The sequence below is a fragment of the Erpetoichthys calabaricus genome, chromosome 16, assembly GCF_900747795.2.
Source record: "Erpetoichthys calabaricus chromosome 16, fErpCal1.3, whole genome shotgun sequence".
Classification (NCBI taxonomy): domain Eukaryota; kingdom Metazoa; phylum Chordata; class Cladistia; order Polypteriformes; family Polypteridae; genus Erpetoichthys; species Erpetoichthys calabaricus.
The window spans coordinates 78,318,512-78,331,366 of record NC_041409.2 but is presented as its reverse complement, the minus strand read 5'-3'; the positions used below and the strand labels follow the sequence as shown (position 1 = coordinate 78,331,366).

General features: G+C 37.8%; 1 protein-coding gene across 5 annotated transcripts in view; it reads right to left on the bottom strand.

Annotated features, from left to right (window-relative positions):
• The window catches only part of LOC114667066 (serine/threonine-protein phosphatase 2A 56 kDa regulatory subunit gamma isoform), a 149,066-nt gene that overhangs the window by 55,831 nt on the left and 80,380 nt on the right, over positions 1–12,855 (bottom strand). The gene's annotated exons all lie outside the window — the stretch shown is intronic.

Genomic DNA, 12,855 nt, shown 5'->3' with positions numbered 1-12,855 from the left:
AGCTACAAAAATTATTGTAGCTGTGTTTGTCCAGAATTGCCAAAATTCTGCAGCTTCTAGTTTACTTCATAGAACAGTTCAGGGAATACTGTGACGTGTGTTCAAATAATTCCATAATATGGATACCTTAATTTTAAAGGTTTTAGTAAAATTCAAAGCAAAACAGTTCACACAAAAATAACAGAAAAATTGATATGAAGAAAAGTTCTCATTTTAAAGAAGTTATTTTTAAAGTTTACTTATTTTGTTTCTTTTCTCGCTATGTTTGGTCATACAGTCATAGCTGCAAATGTTCATATCAAAACGATCAACAGACAGCACAGTCAGAAAACGGTATGCCAATGTTCTTTATATAAACTACACTGTGTGCACAATTATTAGGCAAATGAGTATTTTGACCAGATCATAATTTTCATGCATATATTCCATCTCCAATCTGTATAAACTTGAATGCTTATTTGATTTAAGCATATCAGGTGATATGTATTTGTGTAATGAGGGAGGGTGTGGCCTAAGGAGACCAACACCCTATATCAAGGTGTACATAATTATTAGGCAACTTCTTTACCCTACGCAAAATGGGCGAAAAAAGATTTAACTGACTCTGAAAAGTCAAAACTTGTGAAAAGTCTTTCAGAGGGATGCAGCACTCTCAAAATTGCTAAGATATTGGGGCGTGATCACAGAACCATCAAGCGTTTTGTTGCAAATAGTCAACAGGGCTGCAAAAAATGTGTTGTGAAAAAAAGACGCAAATTAACTGCCACAGATTTGAGAAGAATCAAACGTGAAGCATCCAGGAACCAGTTATCCTCTAGTGCTGTCATATTCCAGAACTGCAACCTACCTGTAGTGCCTAGAAGTACAAGGTGTTCAGTGCTCCGAGACATGGCCAATGTAAGGAAAGATGAAAACCGACCACTACTGAACAAGACACAAACTGAAACGTCAAGACTGGGTCAAGGAGTATCTGAAGACAGATTTTCCAAAGGTTTTATGGACTGATGAGACGAGAGTGACACTTGATGTACCAGATGGATGGGCCTGTGGCTGGATCAGTAACAGCATCAGAGTTCCACTTCGACTCAAGATGCCAGCAAGGTGGAGGTGGGGTACTGGTATGGGCTGGTATTATTAAAGATGAGCTAGCTGGACCTTTTCGGGTTGAAGATGGACTCAAATTAAACTCCCAAACTCAAATTAAATCTCCCAGTTTTTAGAAGACACTTTCTTCAAGCAGTGGTACATGAAAAAGTAAGCATCTTTCAAGAGGACCATGATTTTTATGCAGGACAATGCTCCATCACATGCATCAAAGTACTCCACTGCATGGCTAGCCAGTAAAGGCTTTAAAGATGACAGAATAATGACATGGCCCCCTTCCTCACCTGACCTAAACCTATTGAGAACTTGTGGGCCATGTTTAAACAGGAGATTTACAGGGAAGGAAAACAGCCCCTGAAAAAGGAGCTACAGTTTCCAAAATGCTTCTGCCTGGACTCTATAGGCATTTTCCCACAACAGGAACTTTATTTTCAGGGACCTATCAGTTCCTGTACGATATAGGTCTTGGGCCACTTGTGTTCCCTGGCATCTTTGAAGTGTTGCATTCCCATTGCACAACAGGAATTGTATCTTTAATGCAAAATATGTGATGCACAAAGAACAGTAATGCTGTGTGAAGTGAGGCATGTTATAGAGTTCGGGGGGGGGGTTTGGGGACACACCCTCATACCCCTCACAGTTGTGATGTATGTTGTGTCTCACCAGGGAGGAAACTATAAAGAGTAATGTGAATGAAGTGTTGCACAATCAGGGACCCTGTGCACCTTACTGCTTTGTGAAGTGATTGTGACTTCATGGGGGAGATTATTTCTTAAATAAGATGCATAGCGCAGCACATCTGGGAGGCAACTTTGAAGAGTAATGCGGTACAAAGTTATGCACAATTGGAAGTTCATGGGTGACCCCCAGCTATTGGTGCCTTTCTACTGCAGGAACATTTTTTCAAGGATCAGGGGCTTTTCAGAACCTCAGGAACTTTTACACTGTTTGGGAACTGATGTGCAGTATATGAGACTGATAATTTCTATCGCCTTATATAAACATTTTCAATTTGGTTTTAGGAAATAAAGCAAAGGAAATAAACATTCACTTGTAAATTAAGATATATTTGCCTGTTTTCAGATATTCTCCAACAGCAGAAATAACATACATGTATTGTTCTGAGAGAAAAATCCAACAGATGTCACATTGAAATTAAATGAGAAAATATTTCCACACATCTTACTGTCAGTCACATACTCTAAATGCATTAAAAAGAATAAAGAACAGAAACACAAATTCAGTGCATGATTTTGGACATATATATTTTGCAGATTTAAGCAAGCACTCAGTTTGGATGGCAGTTACTGTAAGCTAAACTACTGTTTAAATATGTACTATTCTGCAATTTGAGGACTTTGGAATCACTGGCCACAACCTGCTTAGTATCGGTTTTGTCATAACAATGATTAACAATGGACTTCAGTCTAGTCAGAAGAAGCAAATCAGTTGAATTTTAAATTCCAGATAAATCTCAACTTCTCTTAAACACTAATATTTACTGCAGAGAAAGCACTAAAAGAGCAAAAGGAATTGGTGAACTATGTCTGTTACACAACACACTTTTTTTCTAATTGCCATTTACAATGATTTTTTCAGTGTGAATGCAGCATGGGAATGGGAAAAGATGCTTAAAACAGTGACTAATATTAAATGACCAATTACATTAATGTACTGGAATGAAGAGTAACAAACAAACAAAAGTCCAGGCAACAAGTACAATGGTCTTCAAGTCAATTCAATATGTAATGAACTTTTTGATGAGATGACAGTCTACTAACCATGGCTCTCATGGCCTGTGCTCATAGACAACCATTTTTTATCCTCTCTTCTAGTGCAGGGTGTCAAATTCTAATTTCCCACTGGGATAATAAAGACTACCTAACCTAACCCATTTCCTGGGGAACCACAATGGAAAGGGATCCTCATGCCAGCCGCTTTCCTAAATAGTACCAAATTAACGCTGCTAATGGACAGGTGTCTTTCATCTTAACTTGAATTTACTTAATTTTTTAAGTTGGAGAGCCTCGGTTTCTTTTTTTCCGTATCTAGCAGTCAATATTAATTCCAAGTGAGGTAACCAGCTAATTCAGCAATTTTAAACTTGGTGGCTGATGGACTACCATTTTCAAACCAGCCAATTTCTTAATTAGGAGCTAATTCTTGCCATTAATAATAAATGTCATTTAATGCTGCCGCTTGTTAGAGTTCTGATTCTACTATACCAGACACAGTGCGTTGCCTGCGCTACCACAATATTATATAAAGAGTGAAATATATATATATATATATAAAATATATAGCTGTTGATAAACTTATCAGTAAGAACGAGTTTACTCTGTATTAGTTTGTCTGTAAAAGGTAGATTTAAATTCTTGAAATTGTTTTTAATTGTTATTGTTTATTACTAATGATGATAAAAAAAATTGTAAAGGTGAATTATTATGCATTATACAAGATAGTAATCATCATAACCATTAAGCAATTTATTTAAATCTGTCAATTCAGCCAAAAAATGTAATTCTAAACACAAAAAATAATTGAAATGGTTATATGAATAAAACAGGAATACCTGTGCTTTTTAAAACCCAAGAATATCCTTATATTTAATGTTAAAATAATGATTGACGATTACACTCTTATAAATTGTTTTATGTCCTTTGATTTAATTAAAATTCAGCTTTCCCTTCATGTCAGGTACTAAGCAAAATAATATTAGGCTGCATTAATATTAATAGAAAATACAATAGGAAAAATAGTAAGCACTGAGAAAATGAGGACAAAACCAAAATGAAATAGACAAAATGAATTAAAGAATACAAAGCAAAACCCTTTTTTTGAACAGCCAAGTGTCACTGTGTGCTCAAGGTGCCCTTATTTACCAGGATATGCAATATATGTCCCAATTCCTTTAACACTGTCCTTTGCCATTGGATTAGAACATATAAATAACTTTACATATCTTATGCATGTCTAAACTCACTTTACATTACCTTAAGACATCCATTTGCTCAAGGACGGGACAAAGGATGATTCACCAAATCAATAAACCTTATGTCAATCTATTTGCAGCTGTCATTCAAAGGGAACAAAGTCTTCATATTATGTGATTTTTTGGTCCTTTTGTACTACTACTGTATGTGTTGGATAAATAAAAAAGTAGATAAATCCAGTTTGATTTGTTACAACATACTGCTCAGGCCTGTTCACATAACGCGATGTGCATTATTGAAATTTAAAATGAACTCGCCAATTGTTGTTGCAAAATTACCACAGAAAGGCAATGTAGAATAAACAACACTTGCATTGTGGGTTGCACATTACTTTGAGAAATGTGCATCTACATTGAAGTGGTTAATTGTTGACAGGAGATTTATGGGATGCACAGATATTTTTTGACACCTGATACAGAGTACGTAATTGCATTGTATGCTGGAACTGTATAGAAGTACTTTTATCAGAAAAGAAAGAATTATTCTACATTTTGAAAAGCAAATATATGACTACAATGCAATTTTATTTAAAAAAATTAGTGAATGAAACATACAGGATTTGTTTAAGACAGAACAAACATTATTTTAATGCTTTTTAATAACTGGCCAATGATGCAAACTCTTAAACTGGAATCTCAAAAATGCACAGAAAAAAACAAATGCAAAATATCTAGCTTAACTAAACTTCATTTCTCCTCTTATCTCTAACTCTTGAAGCTGCAGTAAAATGTCCTTCACCAAACACACTGGTATACAGTGCTGACAAACATTCATGCTAAAACAGCAAAGAAAGGAAATCAAAATATTACCAGGTAGTGGGGATCATTATCTAATCTCACAATATTGGGCTCATAATAAGTACAGTGAGGAACATAAGTATTTGAACACCCTGCGATTTTGCAAGTTCTCCCACTTAGAAATCATGGAGAAGTCTGAAATTCACATTGTAGGTGCATTCCCACTGTGAGACAGAATGTAAAAAAAAAAATCAGGAAATCACATTGTATGATTTGTACAGAATTTATTTGTATTGCACTGCTGCATATAAGTATTTGAACACCTGAGAAAATCAGTGTTAATATTTGGTACAGAAACCTTTGTTTGCAATTACAGAGGTCAAACGTTTCCCGTAGTTCTTGACCAGGTTTGCACACACTGCAACAGGGATTTTGGCCCACTCCTCCACACAGATCTCCTCTAGATCTGTCAGGTTACGGGGCTGGCGCTGAGCAACACGGAATTTCAGCTCTCTCCAAAGATTTTCGTTTGGATTTAGGTCTGGAGACTGGCTAGGCCACTTCAGAACCTTAATATGCTTCTTATGGAGCCACTCCTTGGTTATCCTGGCTGTGTATAATAGGACCTACATCAGGGCTCTGATTTGACAACTCTAATGTGGAATACCCAGGGCCTGTTGAGTCTCTCTTACATCTAGAGAGACACACCAAAGTTATGTGGAAAAAGAGATTCCTATCAATTTATGAACAAAGTCCTATATATATATATATATATATATAATTTTTTTTTTATATATATACTAGGGGGCTCCGCCCCCTGCTCGCTTCGCTCGCCAACCACTGGTGTTGGGAAATTACAAAGAGCGTGATGTATGAATGTGATCTAGCATAGTGTGAAGGTGTAGATGACGCAGATAGGAAGCAAACAATAAAGTGTTTGGCACAGTGTAAAGGTTTATTGGAAAATTTCTTTGTAAACAACATTAGTAGTAAAGATGGTGTCTTGTCCTTGAATGAGTTTTCCTTGGCATGGAGCATTTATGACCTTAACTTTAACGTCAGATGAACGTCGAAGTTGTGAGAAGGCCACATAAAGTTGTCCATGTACAAAAACGGGCTCAGATAGGTAGATGCCAACCTTGTGCATGGTTTGTCCTTGTGATTTGTTGATGGTCATGGCAAAGGCAGGTTTAATGGGGAATTGTTTCCGTTTAAGTGTAAAAGGTAATTCCAGGTCAGAACTTGTAAGGTCAATTTTAGGAATTAGAACAGTATTGTTAGCATGTGATCCTGTAAGAACTGTTGCTTGAATAACATTGTGTGTTATGGTGTAGACGACTAAACGTGTACCATTGCATAAACCCTGTTTAGTGTTAAGGTTTCTTAATAGCATGTGTATTGTTCCGTTTTTAAGGCTAAGACTGTGTTGTGGTAATCCGGCTGGGTTAATAGTGTTCAAATATGCTAAGGGGAAATTAAGATGGTCATTGTCGTCATCAGAGTCAACTTTGTCAGAGTTTAGAAAGAGGTGTGACTCTCCAGGAAGTAATGAAATGACCTGGTTATTAATGTGATCAACAGAAATATTTTTTGGACATAATATACTTCGTTGTGTTAAAAGGGGCATTTGGTCTAATGAGACCGCTGTTCCAAATATCTCCGTAAGTAAGTCGTCGCAGATGAAGGGTTGAGGAATTGTTATAATATCTGGGTGAAGTCCATCTGTATTGGTGAGTGTACAATGTTCTAGTTGTAATAACCAATTGTTATATTCAGGATCTGGAAATCGCATGTTTTGTACCAAGTGTATCTTTAGAAAGCAATGCCAATTGTTCGTGTAACATTTTTTGTTCCACGGTTTTAGAAGCGCGCCGAGGTGAATTTTTTTTTTTGATGCGGGTTCGTGTTTGTGGTCCCGTTACTCAAGCCGTCTAGTTTTGTATCCGTGATCGTGAATTGATGACTTGTTTGATCTTTATCGTTAGGAATATGGATAAGTAATAAGTAGGATTGAACTCACTGTTAATATGCGGACTGTTCGTTTCTTCATATCACCACCAATCAGGTCTCGCGCCTGTATATGTATTGTAGTTCGGTCTCGTGTTGTTTATATGATGTCGTCGCGTATTTTAAGGTGGACTGAATAATAGCTGAGCGCATGGCATGTGGAGCAATAGGTAAGCACTGTCTAAAATATACACCTAATAAAAGTACCTTTCCTCCAAAGGGAATATTATTATTCATCAACGCAATGCCAATTGTCCGCGTATTTTAAGGTGGACTGAACAATAGCTGAGCGCATTGTAAGTGGAGTAATAGTTAAGCACTGTCTAAAATCTCCTCCTAATAAAAGTACCTTTCCCGCAAAGGGAATATTATTATTCATCATCGTTTGTAGAAGTTTATCAATGGTGTTGAGTAAGTGACTGGATGCCATTGTACATTCATCAATAATTAATAGTGTGGCAAGACGGATGTCACGTGCATTGTTACTGTGCATTGTCATAGTGGATACCGATGTTTCTGTGATTGGGACCGGTATTTGGAATAAGGAGTGACATGTGTTTTTGGAGCCGAGACATTTTTGCTTCCACGGTTTCAGAAGCGCTTTGTAGGTGCCGACGTGATTTGTGCATATTTGCGTTCTTGATTTGTTTCAGGGTGCACTGTTCCAATGCGATGTAATATTTGTCCACATACGCAAAAGCAGTATGGGTCATTGCCTTTTGGTGACCTGATATTTACTCCGGTAGATGCAAAATCAAATGAACTATTGTAGGATGTAATGCAGTTCATAAAGTTTTTACTTTCAGGTACTTCGTTAGTTAGAAGCTTCTGTAGATATGCAGGATATGAATGTAAAGGAGGCAGTGAAATTTGACTTTTGTGACAACAACGTGTAAATTCATTACTTGTATTGCCATTTGTTTCTTCAGGGAAGTTAAGTGAATGACAATGATTGCAAATGACATTCATTAATCCCAATGAATTTTCATGAAAAGTGGACTTATTATTGAACGCGCTGTCAGCTAACTGGCGCAATCGTTAGTGTGGTCGTGGGTCTGAATCGTCCTTTTTGTGTACGTTTCGCGTGCTATGTCCGTAGTCTGTCCCGTTTCGTGTCCAATGGGCTTTGTCTGGCGCTCGCGGCTTGTTTTTTTTTGTGTGCTGGGGGCTTGTTGCCTGAGTTTTTATTTCTGTTAGTGGAGGGGGTGTTTGTGTGTCGTGGGGCTGAATCGTCCTTTTTGTGTGCTATGTGCGCCTGCGTGTGACTCCTTTGTTTTTGGTGTCCTAGGGGCGCGTGGCCTCATTTCTTATTTCAGTTACTGGAGGGGGGCTTTGGGTGTCGTGGGTCTCAATCCTCTTCTTTGTGTGTGTCCCGTTTCGTGTGCAATGGCTTCGTGCGTTTACGTTGCATTCCATCCAGCTGGTTTCCATTGCTTGGAGGGGGTTTGTGGGGCGCCTGCGCAGTACGTCTTTTGTGGCCACGGCCCATGGCCGGATGTCCCTGCGTCCATCCGGTTTAGCATTCTCAGTTAGTAATATGGATATATATATATTTTTTTTATATGTTTCATTATATGCCAGTATGATGTTTTTGCATATACATTTCAGTATCAAAATTTTTTAAAAACAAATAACTTACAGCACTAACACACAACTTTGACAAACATGTTAATGTTAAATGGCGGCAGAAGAAGTGAATTGTTTTGTCCTACCACCTCTGCTATGCAAATGGATTGAAGTACAACTTCTTTCTTGTTTAGTCATGTTGCTGCTGTCAAAATATAGCCATTTCCTTTCCTCCATCATGGTGTCAAAATGTACAGTTTCTCCCTCATTGTTTCAAACACACAGTCATCCCTTGCTTTTCTCAGGTGTTAGGATTAGGGCTTTCAGATCACTCAGAATAGTTTAAAAAAGGTTTTGCTCAAATGCAAAAGCTGACATTAGATTGTAAAAGAATGGTTGTTTGTTTTAGCTACACTAATAATTTTGGCATTAAGTTACTCCAGATGCACTATGCAAAGCAACACTATTTACAAGACCTGTTTTTGATTTTCACTTCCACGATCAGTCTTTGTAATTTTGAATGGTTAACTTATTATCTTCATTAGTAAACACAATTGTTTTTTCCTGTCCCACTGCTCTGCCCTTTGATCTACAAGTGTGCTCAGACAAGTTTTTCGAAATGCTGCTCTTATGCTTTAAAAGTAGAGCCTTGTCCCACAATGTGACTGCTGGTTTGACTCATAATGCCTAAAACAATGAGGTATAATTAAAAATATTCAGGCCACCTTTATTAAAATATTGCTGCATATGTAAAGAAGAAAAAAGTAGGCAAATTTTGCAGATACTGAGACAATCCAGTTTCTCGGGGTTTGTCCACAGGTGCCAACTGGCTTTTAATTCTGAAATTTTGTCATATTAACTGTACCCTGCCACTGTCTGTTGGGTACTTCCAAAACAATAAAACAAGTCTGCCTTTGACCTCCCTGACTCTTGACTGATTTCTTACATTGTTTACTGCTCTCACCCTGTCACTGACTTAATAACTTACAAGTATTACTCCTGATCTAAAAATTCTCTGCCTGTGCCTGTTTGGCAACCATGCAACAGTGTGATAAACGTGCCAGGATTTGCAGATGCACGAGTAAAAAGTAAAACATAATCATAATGCAGGGAAGCACAGTGTCAGTGCAGGTGGCTGGTATGGTATTTCAGCTTTTTTTCTATTTGCCACTTTAATGGCTTACTATCCCGAGAAGGCCCTTTGCATCCAGCAGTTAGTACTATACTGAAAAAAGACAGCAGTACAGATGCTTGTGATTTTGATGTCTCTTTTATTTAAATATCAGTTGCCACAGCTTTTCTGTTTGTTCTTTGTGTGGACACCAGTGCGGTCATTACTATAATAATGAAGTACAGTGGAAACTCTGTTGTTGAAAGACTCTCATCAAATCCGTTCCCGAACATATTTTCTGAACAAAAAATGCACCGGTTTCCAAAAAGAATCTCTGTTCCCGAAAAGGCAAACTGGCAACCTTGTGCTCTGCAGGCCGAGATGTATGGCAGGAGAGCGTCAGTTAAGCCGCATCTCTGCTCAGTGCAGAATTCTGCTTGAACTTGCAGTGCCTTTTCCAGATTTTCTTTGTGTTTTGTTTTTTTTTTTAATATAATTATCAAATAAGCCACCATGAGGCAGAAGAAGGATATAGTGATAGCAGCAAAGCAAAAAGTTGTTAAAACCAAGATACATGTGAAAAATTGAAATCGTATCCAAACATGAAAATGGTGTTCATGTCTTGGATCTTGCTATGCAGTTTGGTATAGTGAAATCAACGACCTGTACTATACTTAAAAATAAAGAGGTGATCAGGGGAGCTGATGTTGCAAGGAGTGAAGGTTTTTACTAAAAGATCACAGCTGATTGAACAAGTCAAAAAATTAGTGCTGATTTGGATAAAAAAGAAACAGCTGGCAATAGTGTTTCTGAGGCTATAATTTGTGAAAAAGTGAGGCAACTACATGATGACCTGTTAAAGGAAAACCCCTGGTATAAGTGCTGATACTGATGTGTTCAAAGCTAGTAGAGGGTGATTCGAGAAATTTAAGAGAAGTGGCACACATAGTGTGGTTAGGCTGTGAGTTTGAATCAAGAAGCTGCTGAGAAATACATGCAAGAATTTAGTGACTATGTAAAGGCTGAGGAGTTTTCTTTCCCATCAATAGTGCAAGGGTGTTGTACCGTGTTAGCCATTATGGATATAGTGAGAAGTCAAGCAAAATGACAATTTTTTTGGCTAACTAAAATGATTACAATACGCAAGCTTTCAAGGCAACTCAGGTCCCCTTCTTCAGACAAGATGTAATCTTTTTAGTGTTAATTTTGAAAATACATTTTGATTTAGTTTTAGTCTTAGTCTTCTGACTAAATTGCATTTTTATTTTACTCGCATTTTAGTCATTTAATTAATTATTGTTAATTTTAGTCTAATTTTAATTGACAAAAATACATAAATTTTGGTCAAGATAAAGTAAATCTATTTTAATCGACTAAAAGTAAAATTAGTTTAACAGTCAAAATCAGATAGATATCTTGTTTAATATACTGTACCTCTAAACTATTATACTAACATGTACACAAATTAACCAAATCACAGTGATTATTGACCATAACATGAAGAGTAGGTGTAGGTTTAGAAAGGATTTACCAATAATAAAACTGCATTAGTGCAATGATGTTTTCAGATTGGTACTATTCAGGTCATCAAATGATTTCTTTAAAATGTCACAAATATTTGTCTCTTTCTTTTTTTGCCTGGTGCTGCGTTAACATCATTCACCAGAAGGTGTGAGCTTATTCAGTGCGAGCAGGAGCAAACAGGTGGCTGCTTGCCATGTGCTACAACATGCTTGACTTGGCGGCGATGAACGCACATGTACTGTACAAGTCATGCATGGGTCCACTGAGAAGAGTGATCTTTGATCACCTTGCAGAGGAACTTTACCTTTTCTTGTAAGAAGCGACGATGATGGAAAAAGAAAATGAGGATTCAACATCGACAAGTTTCTGTTTCAAGACTGCCGCTTCCCCCAGGAAAGCAAACTCAGTCAGTGTCAGGCGCCCCTTCAGTGTAATAGGAACCACAGTATAGAGAGAAGTGTGTACCATGCAACAGGTACACGTCGTAAATGTAGGAAGGACGGTCCTTGGGTGTGTGGGAACTGTTAACATTTGAATTTGATGATTGTATATACCTCGGAACTGACCTCTCTGTACTATTCTTTCCTTTGCATGTCCTGGAGTACAAAAGAAACACCTCCTTGTACCAAAATATGGAGATTGGGCAAGTTATTTGGGGGGGGGGGGGAACCGTGGTCACTGATTACAACCGCAAGAAGGTATGCGAATGAATAAGAATAATATGAATAAGAATAATATGAATAATGTTGCATCAGTGCCACAATGTTTTCCGAAATGTACTATACAGGTCAAAAAATGAATTATTCCAAATATCATATATACCTATGTCCCTGTTTTTTTGTCAGTGTGGCTTTGACATCATGAACCATAAGGTGCATACTAATTCAGTGTGAGCAGGAACACTCAATAAAACTGAATAAAAAAAAAAAAATCAAGTGACAGTGAGATACGAAGAAGGCAGATTCACCAGTGTTTGTGTGTCAGCTTTAATTCCCCCAGATCAGAGAATTTCCAGTTCCATTGCCTTAAAACACCACTCACATCTACAGTTATTCCCAGTTTCAAATAAAAACTAACAGCGTCAGATCTGAGTTGGAAGGTTTGTATCGTGATTGTGACTGAGAGAATAAAAGTGAAAAAATACTAACTTTTTACAAGTACAGTGGAACCTCGGTTTGCGAGTAACTTGGTTTACAAGTGTTTTGCAAGACGAGCTAAAATTTTTAATAAATTTTGACTTGATAAACAAGTGACGTCTTGCAATACAAGTAGTATATATACGCTTTGTCTAAAGAGCATCATGTAATCACAACTGAGCTGATGGTTCTCTCTCTCGCTGCGGGATTGTGAGCAATCGTCTCCTGTGCTCCGTCTGAGTTGGCGTGCCTCACTCATATAGTCAACATCCATACGAGCGTATACTGTTTACTACAGCATTGTGACTCTGTGTGTGTGCTATGACGTACGAGTTCCCCATCTTGCACCACCAGCTTTATTCAGCTTTAAACAGCAACAGCGCGGTTATTTATTGTAGCGGAATCTGCCACTCTCCTATACACAGACACAGTAGTCAGGCAGGGTCACTGCCAGCTAGTACTGTGCCCTGCGCATTTATAATGTTCCTTGTATCACCCATCGACGTCAGACGCTTATAGCTTTTCGGATTCGCTTTTATGGCGAACTGCTACAGCGCTGGGAGACTGCGATTGCTTTGGGACGCTCTTCCGCGTGTCGTCCCGTTGGGTGGAATCTCTCAGGAGTTTAGAAACTCACTCACACCAGCCATGATTCTTTTCAAAGGTAAAGTGCAGGT